Consider the following 16,227-nt stretch of genomic DNA (forward strand, 5'->3'; position numbering starts at 1 on the left):
TGAGCTTGCCAGGAGGCATAACTGCATATATATACATATATATATATACATATATATGTATATATATATACATATATATGTGTATATATATATATTCTTTCATTCTTTTTGTACTGTGGAGACTCAGTGAAAAGACAGCCATGTGTGAACGAGGAAGTGGGCCTTCACCAGTCACCAGATCTGCCAGAGCTTTCATTTTGGACTTCTCATACTCTAGAAAGGTGAGAAATGCATTTGTATTGTTTATAAGTCACCTAGTTTATGGTATTCTGTTATAACAGTCTAAACAGAGTAAGACATAAATTGATAATAAGAGGTGAGGGTGCTGAGGTTAAAAAAAAATACCTAAAAATGTGGAAACGCTTTGGAACTGGGTGATGAGCAGAGGATGGAAGAGGTTTAAAATGCTTGCTGCAAAAGGCCTGCATTGCTATGAGCAAACATTTAAAGGTGATTCTGGTGAGGGCTCAGAGAGAAAAGAAGAATACTGTAGAGAAAGTGTCAGCCTTCTTAAGGAATATCTAAGTAATTCTGAACAAATTGTTGATAAAAATATGGATGGCAAAGGTCACCTGAAGAGGTCTCAAACATAAATGAGGAACATGTTATTGAAAACTGGATGAAAGGGTATCCCTGTTATAAAGTGTCAAAGAACTTGGCATAAAGTAAATTGTGTGAGCTATGAAATTGGATATTCAGCTGAAGCAAACTCTAAGCAGAGAATTGTAGGAGTGGCCTGGCTTCTCCTGACTTACACAGAGTAAAATGGGAGAAGAGAGAAATGACATGAAGATGAAATTGTTAATCAAATAGGAATTAATGATTAAATTGCTATATCCTTAGAATAGGATATTATAAAGGGGTGGAAATAAATAAACTACGGCTACAATGAAACACAAGGATAAAACTTGGAATCATAACTAAAAATGCTACAGAAGACAGCTTTCATTATAAACTAATAATTAATATAAAAACTACTTAAAATGCAAGAAATTGGTAATTATGAATATCAACCTGATGGTTACTTGAGAAGCTACACTCTAGTTCCTGAGTATGATAAAATTGTAGTTTTTGGTAAAATAATAATGATAAGAATAGCAAATTTATTTCCATCATGAAGATGTATATTTAGATATAACAATGCATTACTGAAAATGCAGACAATAACTGCATTTATTTCCATTATTAGCAGTAAAATTAGTGATACTTCTGATATTAACATGATCTTGATGATAATAACAATTATGATGATAATTATAATGAACAATAATAGCTTATTACAACATTAAGCCTCTACAATATACCAGGTCTAATAAAGTATTTTGCATGTGTATTTTTGCATGTTTCATAAAGTACTTCAAAATTCAATAGTATAAGTATTATTGTTGTCTCTGTATTATAAATGACATGGCTAAAGTTTTAAATATTAAGTTACTTGCTCAAATTTACAAGACTATTAATTAGCTGACCTAGAATTAGTATCTCAATGCATCTCACTCCAGAGCCCATGATCTTAACTGTTGCATCAGGTGACTCCCAAACTACACACATATATTTTGTTTTGGAATTGAAGTCAAAGGTAGAATGTGTTTATTGAGTTAATTTCTACTGAGGACATTTTTATTTCACATAACCGTAAGATTGTTGTTCACTTTGTATTGGCATGACTAATAGTTACTATTCAAATAAATTTATTTTAGAAACACATTTGACTTATATAAATATGGCTAAGAGGAAACTAAAACTTCTTGGTCCCCTTAGCATAACTATGTATATATGGCAAATTATTATGAAGATGCATCATAATGTTTATTTTCTGTCTTTAAGTAAATCTGATAATTAATTATTAATGCAGCATGTTTTCTTACATAGAAAGTTATCTACTATAATTTGACTTTGTTAATTTAATCTTAAGGACAGGTAATGCATTTATTAATATGCCAAACATCTACCCAATATATACTTCTTAAATAGTTTTTTATTTAATATACCACATGCCCTATCAATAAATATGTAAAACACAGAGTAAAGGTATATCACTATAAACTACACTTAATATTGTGTTACGGGAAGTAGAAACTCAATATTATCTCATAAAGGAAAACTTTCTGTATGATATGTATTGCCAACTTTAAAAAATACATCAGAGAAAACTATCTTCAAATATGTTGAGTGTACTCAGGAATGAGAAATAAGGATTATAATCCAGAATGCACAGAATGGCAACCCACTAGTGCACTGGGTGAGAGAAGGGTAAAGAGAAGATTAGCAAAAAGGGAGAGGCTTAAAAAATCTGTTTAGAAGCAGAGTTCATTGGTTCCAGAGGCTCAAAGCCAGAGTTGTAATCAGTTTGTTAGTAGAGATGCCATTCCTGGGTAAGTGTTCTTCTGAGGGCGTCTCATCTGAATTACTGCAGCCTTAAGAACGTGCAGTGATACACCTGTCCAACGTGGGAGATGCATGCAGGATGTGAAAGGGTTTATTGGGCTTTTCTGAGAAAGTTTTTGGAAATCGTTCCTATCCCAGACATGTATGCATTCTTATCTCAGGCTTCTTCACCTTCCTGGTCCTGTTTTGTCTGGGTCTGGGTAAAGTGAGTTCATCATGGTATCTGCAAATTATATAGTATGTTTTCAAGTTTGAATTGCTTTTTGTTTTTAGTTATTATAAAAATACATTTATTTACGCTGGGCATGGTGGCTCACATCTGTAATCCCAGCACTTTGGAAGGCCAAATCAGGAGAATTGCTTGAGGCCAGGAGTTTGAGACTAGCATGGCCAACATAGTGAGACTCTGTGTCTCTTTAAAAAATTTATAGTATAAAATAAAAATAAAGTTAATTATAGTTTTTATAATAACTAAAGACAGAAAATAACCTAAACTTGAATGTGTATAAACTAATTGTATGTGCATATGATATATAGGTTGACTCGAAATTTATGGATGTATAGACATGGCTCAGAAATGTTTTTAAAAACAAGTAAAAAAAATATTCCAAGTATGGACAAATTGCCCAGGCAGAATTGTTTAAAGAAGGTCTGTCTCTGAATGGGAATGGAGTTGGCTGGGAAGGAGGATAAAAAATATCTAGGATGATGAACATATTCTACAATTTAATGGAGCTGTGAGTATATGCATCTGTCAAAACTCACAAAATTTAAATGTAAAATATTTGAATTATATTTGTATGAATTTTATCAAAAGAAAAAGTTCTGTAAACAAAAACTAAATATGTAAAAATATTAACTAAATAGGGGAAATATATCTGGGGTGTAAACTTAAGAAATTAATGTTTTAGTATATTTGTTTTATATTTTATTTAAATGATCACATGTGGTTTTTACAATCAAAGAATAAAATAAACCTGTTCAAAATAGTCAAACAATATGCACCACCTGGAGAAAGTTCTTAATTTTATAATGAGTATTTATAAAAACTATTTATAATGAAATATTCATTAATTGCTATCGTTCAGTTGTCCCCTCCAAAACTCATTTTGAAACTTAACTGTCAATGTAAGAGTGTCAGAAGGGCCTTTAAAAGGTGAATAGGTCATGAAGACTCTCTCTTCATGAATGTATTAATGCTACTATCCGGGTGTGACTTTTTATGGAAGTGGGCTCCTGATTAAAAAGGATGAATTTGACCCAATTTGTTCTCTCTTTGTCTTTCTCTCTTTCTCGCTCATGCTTTCTCACCATGTGATAGTTTCCACCATGTAATGATGTAGCACGAAGGCTCTCACAACCAGATGTATCCCCTCAATCTTGGACTGTCCAACCTTCAGAACCACGGAGCCAAATAAATCTCTTTTCTTTATAAATGACTCAATCTGTGGTACTCTGTTACAGCAGCAGAAAATAGATTAAGACATTAATGTTTTCAAGTTCATAAGAATTAAAACGAAGCATGTCATTTAGCATATAGTTTCTGGCCAAGTTTCATATATCCCTTTGATATTATTTTAACAGTTGTTTATTGGAGGTCTTCATATTATTTAACATATTTGAATAACATATTAATCATGGAACATAGAATTTTATTCATATTTTAAACATACATTTTAAAATCATATAGCAGAAAGGGAATACATAGTCAGCATGACTATTTATAGTTGAGTTTGCAATGTGATTTATACTAATTTTGGAAGATATTCAAAAACAAAACTTTTAAAAGTGTTTCAAGCAAAAGCAAACTAAATTGATTTTGAAGGAAATCACTCAGAAAAATAATTAGGACTTTTATTATTTTCTGATGTGTTTTTCTAAAGGATAAATTTCATTTATTAACATTCAGTACATATGTATGTTTACAGATTGCTTCATTTATAGTAATCAAGTTTTTAAACCTCATAATTTTGATAGATAGACAAGAGCTTTCCTTTTTTCTAGTTTGTACACCTATTGACATACTTCATTATTAGCTTCTAATTGGCTTTGATTTTGCATAGCTGTGAAACTTATTTAAATAGGTTCATTATTTTCCTGCCGGGAGAAACAAAATTTAATTTAATTAGAGGTCACTGCATTTCCAGATTGAGTTAATTAAAGATCTAATCAAGCCTCCTAGGAATAAATAGATTGTCAGTTGGGGAAAATCATCACAGGCAAAACTCTAAAATCTACATTAAGGTTAATAGTTTTTTCAACTAAAACTTCATGTTTCTTGGCTTCTTCCAACTCTATAGCCTCTTTAAATACTGAAATGAATGTCAAAAAATTTGCATCTGATTAATGTTCCCTAGTCACATTAAATACAACTTTATCAAGTCTTCCAAAAACAAGCAGGATTTGGGTCTTCAATGTGTAGGGACCAAGGGAAAACTTCTCCTTGCCAAAAGAGCAGGAGCATCACCATCTTGGACAAATACTACCAATTTAGGGACCCTAAATCCAGCCCCAAAACATCAGCCTAATGGCTAATGTCAACATGCCCATGAATCACAAGTGACATCTCTGACCAGAAACATTCCAACCCTGAGATAAACCCACCTCCAACCAGAAATATGCCAACCTTGAGATAACCTCTCCTCCAACCAGAGACATTTCAACCCCACAATAAAACTCTCCTCCACACAGAAACATTCCGAGCCTGAGAAAAGCTCTCCCTCCCTAAACCCTTCAATACCCTTAGTCTGTAAGAGAGAAGGCTTTTGACCAAAATCGGCCAGAAGCCCCTTTCATGTTTATTCTCCAAAATAAACCTGTCTTTGACTGTTGAGCCCCTTTTTGTGTTTCTTTCTTTTTTTTTAACTCCTACACTTCCACCCTCTGAAGGTTCATTAAAAATCAACTGACAAATGGCAGATTAATAGGACAAAAAGCAGATAAATGTATTCACGTACGTGAGTGGGTGAGAATCAGGGAGTGATTACCCTACCACCCAGTGAGGTGCAGATGCTTATATACCCTTCTTATTCATGGAAAGAGGGATGGGGAAGTGTGAATAATTTTAGGAGGATAGTACATGATTTTTAGAGGAATTCAATGGACTTGAAGAACATACACTGGCCTGGGACAAAGTCTATTGGACCAGCAGAGCAGACAATGATGTGAGACAGAAATCTATCCAGGTGTGTTGACAAACTTCTGTCTTTCTTCGTGTGATAAGGGTTCAGTTAATGGAAACTCAAGATAGGGAACAGAGATACTTGTTTTCTTCTTTGGATGATCCAGATTTTAAGCAGATAAGAGAACTTTAGAGAAAAACTTCATCCTGTGCTTTGACTGAGAAAGACACTGAGACTGGGTGGGGAAGGGAAGGGGTGGGTGCAGGGAGAATGTCAGAGTGATTTTGAAGCTTTTTTTTCAGTTCAGCATGTCAAAGTGTCATATTTGAAGGTAATGGTTTCTGAGGCCCAAATTATAGAATAAATGATTTTTAAACTAAACCAGATAGATGTTACATTACAGAGTCTTAGAGCACTTTTATGTCTCCTGATAATAGAACAATATCAATTTTATTAATGCTAACAGTTGACAGTTTACAAATGTATAATAGCCCTATTAAAAATAGTACGTCTTAAATTTCATGTTCAATTCTATTTATGGGGTGCTAAGTCCATGCGGAAATTTTAGGAAATGATGTAAAATACGTGACCCACTTATACCACTGAATGGTAGAGTGAGGGAGCATAGAGTGTATACAAAACTTCTTTTCAGGGATGTTTAGGGCTGCTGGGATGTGAAGTGGTTGGTATCCTGATATTTCAGATCTGTTGTTCTGGCTTGACAAAATGTTTTTTCAAAGCTTTGTTAAATGTCCTCAGATAAACAGGTGTCAATGATGGTGGTCAGAAACTAACAAGACAGAGAAGAAAGAAGGCTGGGCACCAACAATATCTGTCCTACCGTTATTTTGAAAAAGGGATAGGTTTAGGGATATCACCATGATTATTACTGATATATTCTATATCTTTCTGTGATTATTAATTGTATGTGTCAACTTAAGTGGACTAGCGGTGTCCAGATTAAACACTGTTTTCTGTGAGTCTGTGAGGTGTTTCCAGACGAGATTAGCATTTGAATCATTGTACTCAGTAACTTAAATTGCTCTCACTAAAGTGGTTTAACATCAGTCAATCTTTTTAGGGCCTGAATAGAACACAAGGCAGAGAAAGGAGTAATTTGCCTTTTTGTTTGTTTGGTTTTGCCCATATTGCATAAATTGAGCTAGACATCTAATCTCATCTTTTTTTTTACCTTTGGACTGAGATTCACATCATCAGTTCCTCTGGATCTCAGGCCTTTGGAATCAAACTGAATTGTACTATTGGCTTTCCTGAGTTTCCAGCTTGCAAAGGGCATGCATACTGTGGAACTTCGCAGACATAATCAGGAGTCAATTCTTCATAATAAATTTTATAATTTTATATGTATTTTGTGTGTGTGTGTGTCTGGAGAATGCTGAATGCTAACTAAAACAGATTTTGGTACTGGGGGTGATTATAAAGAAGGTGAATGTTAACAATGAGTTTTCTTTGGTTTTGGAGTTTTTGGTATTGGGTCTATAATCTAATTAAATTTAAAGATGCTAATAATTAAATTTTCAGTAGTAAAGAGAGCACTGATAGTCAATGGCTTGGTCTGGTTATAGAGATACACAAAATATCTGTGTTACATAGTCATAGGTAACCCCTTCTATAAAGCAAGGAGCTAGTAATATTTTGCTGGTAACATTTTTAAATAATACTTTGTAACATTTTTGAAAAACTAATTAATATAATGATTTTGACGGCTTGCTCCTAAGGTTGATGGACAAAGTGATTCAAGAAAAGGATGAGCTCAGAGATTCAAATTTCCACCCCAAATGCCACACAAGTAAGCTAAGGTCTTGTATGTGGGCCTGAAAGTAGATCCTTATCTCTTAGCTATAGAGCTAAAGTTGCCTTAAATCAAAATCTCATCTTTCAACATGCTGAATAACAATGCAAGTTGAACTCCCAGCCTTGCAGTGTTTACTGTCAAAATGAGGACATTGACCAGGAAACAAAGATATCCTATGAATTGGGATGGAGTTGTGTGGAAAGGCTCTGATGAAACTGGAGACACTGAGCCCCTAAATTCTGGTGAGCTTTCTTTGCCAGTGCAAGAGGTTTTCTAAACCCAGTGGAAGCAGGCACGCTGCTCTCAATGTACTTGGCCTGTAAACTGTCAGCAGAAGTGAGCTTCCTAATCCTTGCAGGAGTAGCTTCCCCATCCACAGTGGCAGAGGCATCTCCTCCCTCCAAGTGGTTGAAGTCTCTTCTCCCACTGCAGTATTGCCCTGTCCACCTCCACCTGATGGGATTAACCCTGCATTGCCTGAAGAAACTATAAGGGTCTCCCCTGAGGCAGTGTTCATGCAAGACAATGTTGATTGCCTTGACCCACCTCCATCACCTCTCTTCGCTTTTAGATCTATATCTAGAATCAGGGCCATGCAGGTACCTAAAAGGGAAGTGCAATGTGAAACCCATGAGGAGGTGCACTACACTCCAAAAGAACGACTTGAGTTTCTAATTTATACAAGCAGAAATCAGAAAACATTTTTTAGAAATTGATGCCGAGGGTATGGGATAATGGTGAAAGAAACAAGAAGTGGAATAAGGCTGAATTTATGGACGTTGTCTCAATAAGCAAAGATTCATCTGCATTTAATGTTGCATACTGGGGGTTAGAAAGGGCCTTAACAGTTTGTTTCCTTCAGAATATTTTTTGCATAGACAATCATATCATTTGCCAGTAAAGACAGTTACATTTGTTTCTATTTCTTTTTTCCATTTTATTATTTTTTTCTAGTCTTATTGCACTAGATAAGATCTGTAGTGAAATAATGAATATAATTTGGGAGAGCAAACATCCTTTTCTTGTGCCTGAACTTAATGAAAAGATATTCTGTCTTTCATCATTAACTTCTAGATTTTTCATGTGCGTCCTCTACCAGGCCCAACAAGTTTTCTTCTATTTCTGGTTAGCTGAGAATTTTTATCAAAATTGTCTCGAATTTCACCAAATTTTTTTTGCATGTATTGAATTGATGCTACAGGTTTTTGTGAGGAACCTTTATTAATTTTTAAATGTTTAACATTTAATTCTCATGTTAAAACATATTTGATCTCATTGCTTATAATCTTCATTATATATTATCCAATTTCAATTGTCAAAATTTTGTTGAGGTTTAATTTTATCTATGTTTTGAAGGAAGAAACACTGATCTGCAATTTCTTTTTCTTACAATGATTTTTCTGGTTTTAGTATCAGGGTAATGATGGTCTTATAAAATGAACCAGCAAGTGATATTTCTCTTATTATCTTGAAGAATTAGTGTGGAATAGGTGTTATTTATTTTTGAAATATTTGGTAGATCTGGTCAGTATAGTCAGCTCAGTGTGGCGCTATGGAGTGAGGGGGTGGTCAGAGGGAAGTTGACACTAAAATGATATCATACTACTTTATATTAGTGAAAAAATATACTTTTATTTTCTTCTCCTGTCCTTTCAATCCTGCCTTATATTTTATTTTTACATGCATTATAAATTTCATACCACATTGTTTATTTTGTTCAAAACAAAGATAAAAAATGAGAAAAAAATCCTATACAATCAAATGCTAGCATTTAAAGTATGTAATTTGAAAAGATTGACATATGTATATACCCATGAAATCATCCCAACTAAGATGGCAACAATTTCTATCACTTCCGAAAGTTTTCTTGTATCCCTTTGTAATCCATTTATTTTTCCAACTTCATTTCTAGAGAATAACTTATTTGCTTCTTTTAATAACAGATTAATTCCATCTGCTCAAATTTTACACAATAGATTCATGTAGTCTGTACTCATTTCTTCCAGACTATATATATATTTTCACTCAGAATATATGTTTACATAATAAATGTGTATTATTATATAAATATTTACAAATATATATTATATACAATAAATATAATACATAAATTATATAATGCATAATACAATATAAAATATTTTTAATATGTAATATAAGTTATATATTATTTATATCTAGATTGATTTCAGGCTTTGGCTTTTATAAGTAAAGCTAATATTAACAATTGTGTACAAGTTTTGGATGGACAAATGGCTTCATTCATTTTTTGGTAAATATCTAAGAGTAGAAGTATACTTTAAATTTTATAGGAGTTCACTAAAGTGTTTTCCCAAGTGGTTGTGCTATTTTACAGCAGTGTATGAGGGTTCTAGTTCCTCCAAATCTTTGCCAACACTGGGCATCGTCAGTCTTTTTTATGTTAGTCATTCCAGTATACATGTAGTGATTTAATGTTGTGGTCTTAATTTGCAATTTCCTAATTACTAATAATGCCAAATATTTTCTTTTTTTTTTAAATGTAATACTGTTTATTTAACTTCAAAAACATTTCAGCATTCTAAACATACAAAAAAAATAACAGAATGTTGCAAATCCTGTTTAAGTACAGGAAGTTCTTGAACTTTCATTGATGCAGTGACTCTTTGCTGACAATGAAGAGTTCTACAGTTTGTTTAAAAACAGTTTAAAAACTACTGCACTTAAAAAAAAAAATTCTCATGCCAACTGACCCCCCTTTGTCCACAGCTAAGATGGCAGCAGAATGCTATGTCACTATATACAGAAACAAGACAACCTGAAGCTAAACGGATGCCCCCTGAAGAGTCAACAGGTTCAGCCTCACAGTGCACGCCCTGAACTACAGCCTCTCCAAAAGGCATCTTCCCCACAGCCTCAATGCCGAGCAAGGAGCATCAGGAGTTTGTCTGGGTTGTTTTGTTCTTTTTACAAACTATAGATATATACAGTTGAAAACTCACGATTTCTAGCCAATAACCATAGTTAACACCACCTTACAAAAAAAAATAAATAAATAAAAAAGCCAGAAACGTCTTTAAATGCCTTGCCACACCAACAGCAAAGTGCACAGAGTGAGGAGAACACGAAGAGTGCCTTTTCATTTAAAAATGTTTGGAAATATGTACAACTTTGATATAGTTTCAGGGTGCTCCAGACACCCATGGCCACTTCATGTAAACCACTGACAATTTCTAGAGCACTTTGAGAGACTACAATATGATTATGATCAAATTTTGTAATTAAACCTAATGAGGGCAACGGACACTTCTCAAATAAGAGATGTGTCAATTACGGCGCTCCCCTACTCTAAGTATTCACAGGGAGACAGATAAACAGTTTCTTTATTCCTCCTCCTCCTCCTCCTCCTCCTCCTCCTCCTCCTCCTCCTCCTCCTCCTCCTCTTCCTCCTCTTCTTCATCTTCCTCTTCCACCTTTTTCCGGGCAACTTTAGGAGGACCCTTTGCACCATCAAACTTTCCTTTCGACTTATAGTCAGCAACATCCTTCTCATACTTTAGCTTTGCCGCCTTAGTGATGTAAGGCTACTTTTCACTGTCATTTAAATTATTCCACATCTCACCTAGCTTTTTTGCCACGTCTCCAATAGAGATGCCGGGCTTTGTGGATTTGATCTTGAGGCAGAATTCTGAACAGAAGAGGTAGAATCCAGACTGTGGCATTTTGGGAGCATTAGGATCCTTCTTCTTCTTGCCTCCCTTAGCTGGTCCATAATCCTTCATTTCCCGATCATAGCGCACTTTATCTGCCTTTGCCATTTCATCAAATTTAGATTTCTCTTTCCCGGACATCGTCTTCCACCTGTCAGACCACTTCTTGGAAAATTCCGCAAAATTGACAGGGACCTCTGGGTTTTTCTTCTTATGTTCTTCTCTGCACGTCTGCACAAAGAAGGCATAAGCGGACATCTTGCCCTTTGGTTTCTTGGGGTGACCTTTAGCCATCCTGACTGTATTGTTCACTAGTCTCACCAAATGTTTTCTTAATGTGCTTATTTCCCATTCATCCATCTTCTTTGGTGAGATACCGGTTCATATCCTTTGCCTTTTTGAAAACAAAATGTCTTCTGATACTGGATAACAGCCCATTATCAGATACATTATTTGCAATTATTTTCTCATCCTTGGTGTTTTTTAATTCTATCCTTATTTCTTTAGAGATGCAAAAGTTTCACTTTGAAAACACCTAATTTATAACATTTTTAACAGTTCTTTTCTGTAGTTTTATTGGAACTTATTGCCTGACTCAAGGTCTAGAAGATTTTCTCTTGTTTTCTACTGGAATTTTTATAGACTTACCTCTTACATTTAGTTCTATTATCCATTTTGAATTAATTTTAATTGTGTATAAAATGTAGAGATTAAGGTTCTTGTTTTCATTTTAGTTTGGTTTCAATATTTTGCTTTTAATAAAATTTAGAGGTACTAATTTAATTGTTAGCTAAGAAATTATTGTATCACTTAAGATCTTGTTAGTCAAGTAGAACTTGTGCATGATGGACCAACATGAGATCCACTTACCCAGACATAGTGAAAAGGACTGAAATGCCACTAAGAAGACAGCAAAACCACCTGGAGATTAACCATATCAAGATGCTGTTCCCTGGGAGGAAGGGATTGTTGCCTCCAAAGTTGAAAAGCTGAGGCCTCCAGGCACAAACAAAAATGTCCACAAGAGGCAGAAAGAAGGCTCTTTGTAGTATGAACTGGATCAATAGTTCAGCCCCTGACAAAAAAGTTGACTAAACCAGATAACAAGGCTGAAAAATATCTAATATTTTCCCTTCCTTGCATTTTGTTTCATTAGATATAAAAAAACTACTATTTCCTGATCTAAGCAATAATATTAAATTACTAAATTTTTATAAGAAATATAAAATAGTCAACTAATATCACTTATAATTATTTAAACCCAAAGCATTCATGTTAATATGAACTCAGAGGCTCACATTCTATGTCAGAATCTTGTTTTGTAAGAGCTCCTCACTAGACTTTAAACAGCACAAAATTTGGTAAAAATACTCCATAAAATAAAAATAGTTCAATTCTATTTTTAAAATAAAGATGTAAAATATAATAAATTTTTTAACGAAATAGTTACCACATCACAATAACCCAATTACACTTATCTCTAAATATTTCATTTTGAGGCTGTTATAAATAAAATTCTTTTCTTAATTTCATTTTTGAATCATTATGCTAATTTTAATTATTGAAAGTACGATGTTTTCATAGTTGAGCAAATTTTAGTAGTCTGTCAATAAATAATATATAACCCATATAACATAAATTTAAAGGTAGGTATCATTTTAAAATAGTAAAGATCTGAATTGAATAAGCTTTATGTAACCTCATCTGTAGTTCTGAGTAATGCTTTCTACATGTATTCAAGATGAAACCAATGGGCAAACTATTTCATTTGAGTGTGTGGATAAACCAATAAATATGTATGTGTATGCATATGCGTATTTGTATGCAATTACAGAATGATCAGTATAAATACAAATTTTACTAAGGAGCTCAAAGAAAAAAATTACTTTAATTTATTGGCCCATTTGTGATATGTCCTAGGCACTTGATTAAAAATTTAGATTTTGCTTTATAGGGAGATAATTAATTCTATTAAATTTATACATATATATCATAGAGAGACATTATATTTTCTAGATAAAAAAAGTAATCAGGAATATTCTATTTAATATGTTGAAAGAGAATAACATTTGTTTATGATAAGGGTCAAATAACTTAGATTTTATATTTACCTTTTTAAATGTTTTAAATATATATAACATTGGAAAATACAGTTAATTCAATAATGATCATTTAAATATAGCCATTATTCATTTTATTGTCAGCAGCATCTACTTTAAACAGAAAAAATACTTTATAAAGTGAATATATTTTTAGCCTGATGAAACAATTAGCATCTGTATGTGATACTTGAATTATTAGAAACTCATTAGATTTTAAAAAATGTATTTGCTTAATTATGATTGATGCCATATCATTAGGCAAACATCAAATATTAAGAAAGAAACTACTGCTGTTAGTTGGACAGCCAGTTTTTCTCAAATTACTATAATGAACAAGGAAAGATCCGCATCAAGGCTTCCTCCCCTTTTTAGACCAGATAGTATGACTTCCTGATGTTGCCATGGCATTTGTAAACTGTCCTGGCATTGGTGGGAGGGTCTTTTAGCATGCTAATGCATTATAATTAGCATAAAAGGAGGAGTGAGGAAGACCATAGGTCACTTCCATCACTATCTTGGTTTTGGTGGGTTATGGTTGGCTTCTTTACCACAACCTGTTCTATCAGCAAGGTCTCTATGACCTGTATCTTGTTCTGACCTCCTATCTCATCCTATAACTAAGAATGCCTTAACTTCCTGGGAATGCAGCCCAGTAGGTCTCAGTTTTATTCTACCCAGCCCTTATTGAATATGGAGTCGCTCTTGTTTGTATACCTCTGACATTTATAAGCTTTGATCTGTGTACTAAATCAAAGAGTGCTAGCATATCAATCAGTATTTTTAATAGATAAATACATCCTATTTATAAATAATACAGGGTCACTTTTCGATGATATTATGATATATACAAAAAATAGAAATTGAAAAAGTTGTCCTAAAAATAGATACAACACAGACATTCTTGTATTTTCAATTGTTTTGGGGCTTAGAAACCAATACCCTAAAATATTTTGCTTTGACTTAGCCATGCCAAAGCTTCTTTGGTGCCACTTCTGAATGAAAGAAACCTCAAGATCTCCCTGACTCTCCTCCAACCATCTCTCCCAAAGAAGTTGATGTTTCCTTATCTGTCTAAGATCTAGACCTACCAAGGAGAACAATTGCTTCTTCCCTCTCCTCCCTGTAAGAACAAGAATGTAACCACACTTAAACAGACCTTTTCACAAGATCATTCAAGTTAATATTTGTTCCCAGATCCATTGATTCTCTTAATAATACACTCAACAAAATTCCTCATCTCCCACCTCCCATAACCATTTTGCCAGAATGGCATATAAGCTTCTGAAATCCCATTTGAGGGGTGGGAAATCACTCTGTGTTTCTTCCAGTGTATACATAATAAATATATTTGTATGCTGTTTATTCTATTAATCTGCATCTTGTCAATGATTTTTTTTTTTTTTTTTTTAGCCAACCTTCATAGGGCCAAGGAGAACTTACCCCTTCCTCCTAAAATTGTTATGATGGCATATTATGTTTTGCTTTCTTCGATTTTTGCAGTATTTCAGGACAAATATTTCATTTAGAATTATTATTTTCCTGATAATTTTTTCATTCCTTCAGAATGTAGTGTGCATGTACACGTCATTACCATTCATGCTTCCATCACTAAGATAGTATATCCTCATATCATTAGGCAATTACTTTATGTGAATATTCCTTATCAATAGCTAGATTATATGATTCTTCAAGATACCGACAATTTTCTATGACTTTACATGTAACTGCCCAATGGGTTCACCTTGCCTGCTGTCTAGATAGCATCAATTTATCAAGACAGAGACAGCTGTGTGCTGTGCAGGAGATGAGAGTTTTATTATTACTCAAATTAGTCTCCCCAAACATTTGGGGATCACAGTTTTTAAGGACAGCTTGGTGGGTGGGGCAAGAGTGCTGATCGGTTGGGTCAGGGATGAAATCACAGGAACTTGAGCTGTCTTCTTATGCTGACTCACTTCCTGGGTGGTGGCCACGAGATCAGAGGAGCCAGTTTATAGATCTGAGTAGGGCCAGCTGATCCTGTCAAGTGCAGGGTCTGCAAAATATCTCAAGCACTGGTCTGATATATATATTTTCATCCACGTCCATGTGAAGAGACCACCAAACAGGCTTTGTGTGAGTAATAAAGCTTTTAATCACCTGGGTGCAGGCAGGCTGAGTCCGAAAATAGAGTCAGTGAAGGGAGATAGGGGTGGGGCCGTTTTACAGGTTTTGGGTAGGTAAAGGAAAAAGGGGGATTGTTCTCTGGTAGACAGGAGTGGGGGTCACAAGGTACTCAGTGGGGGAGCTTTGGAGCCAGGATGAGCCTGGAGAAGGAATTTCACAAGACAATGTCATCAGTTAAGGCAGGAACCAGCCATCTGGATGTGTACGTGCAGGTCACAGGGGATCTGAAGGCTTAGCTTGGGCTCAGAGGCCTGACATTCCTGTCTTATATTAATAAGAAAAATAAAACGAAATAGTGGTAAAGTGTTGGGACAGCGAAAATTTTGGGGGATGGTATGGAGAGATAATGGGCGATGTTTCTCAGGGCTGCTTCGAGCGGGATTAGGGGCGGCGTGGGAACCTAGAGTGAGAAAGATTAAGCTGAAGGAAGATTTTGTGGTAAGGGGTGATACTGTGGGGTTGTCAGAAAGAACATTTGTCATTTAGAATTATTGGTGATGGCCTGGATACAGTTTTGTATGAATTGAAAAACTAAATGGAATAAGAGAAGGAGAAAAACAGGTATAAAAGGTCTAAGAATTGGGACGACTCAGGACATCTGATTAGAGAGTGCCTAAGGAGATTCAGCATAGTCCTGCCAGCAAAGATTATTTATTTACTTCGAGAGTTAAGAGTGGCAGTTTGGGGATAGCATCAGGAGATATCAGCTGTGATGGCTTGGAGAAACAGTGTAAACCGGCAATGTAAACAAGAGCAGGGCATGTATGAGTAGTTGAGAACAGTGAATAGGAGTATGACTAGACAGAAGACAGTAGGGATGACAAGTCTTTTGGGGGCACAGTCTAAGTTGGTCTGGTGTCTGGAATGAGACTGGGGCCTAAAAAAGGAGCTTCGATACAGGAGCTCAAATGGGCTGTACCTTGTAGCATTCTGAGGACAGGTCT

The 16,227-nt window shown here is 34.6% G+C and overlaps 1 pseudogene; it reads right to left on the reverse strand.

Moving 5' to 3' along the window:
* Nucleotides 1–10,688: 10,688 nt before the first annotated feature.
* Nucleotides 10,689–11,315, reverse strand: LOC116479909 (high mobility group protein B3-like; annotated as a pseudogene).
* Nucleotides 11,316–16,227: the final 4,912 nt, after the last annotated feature.

This window comes from Hylobates moloch, unplaced genomic scaffold, assembly GCF_009828535.3.
Source record: "Hylobates moloch isolate HMO894 unplaced genomic scaffold, HMol_V3 SCAFFOLD_3, whole genome shotgun sequence".
NCBI lineage: Eukaryota > Metazoa > Chordata > Mammalia > Primates > Hylobatidae > Hylobates > Hylobates moloch.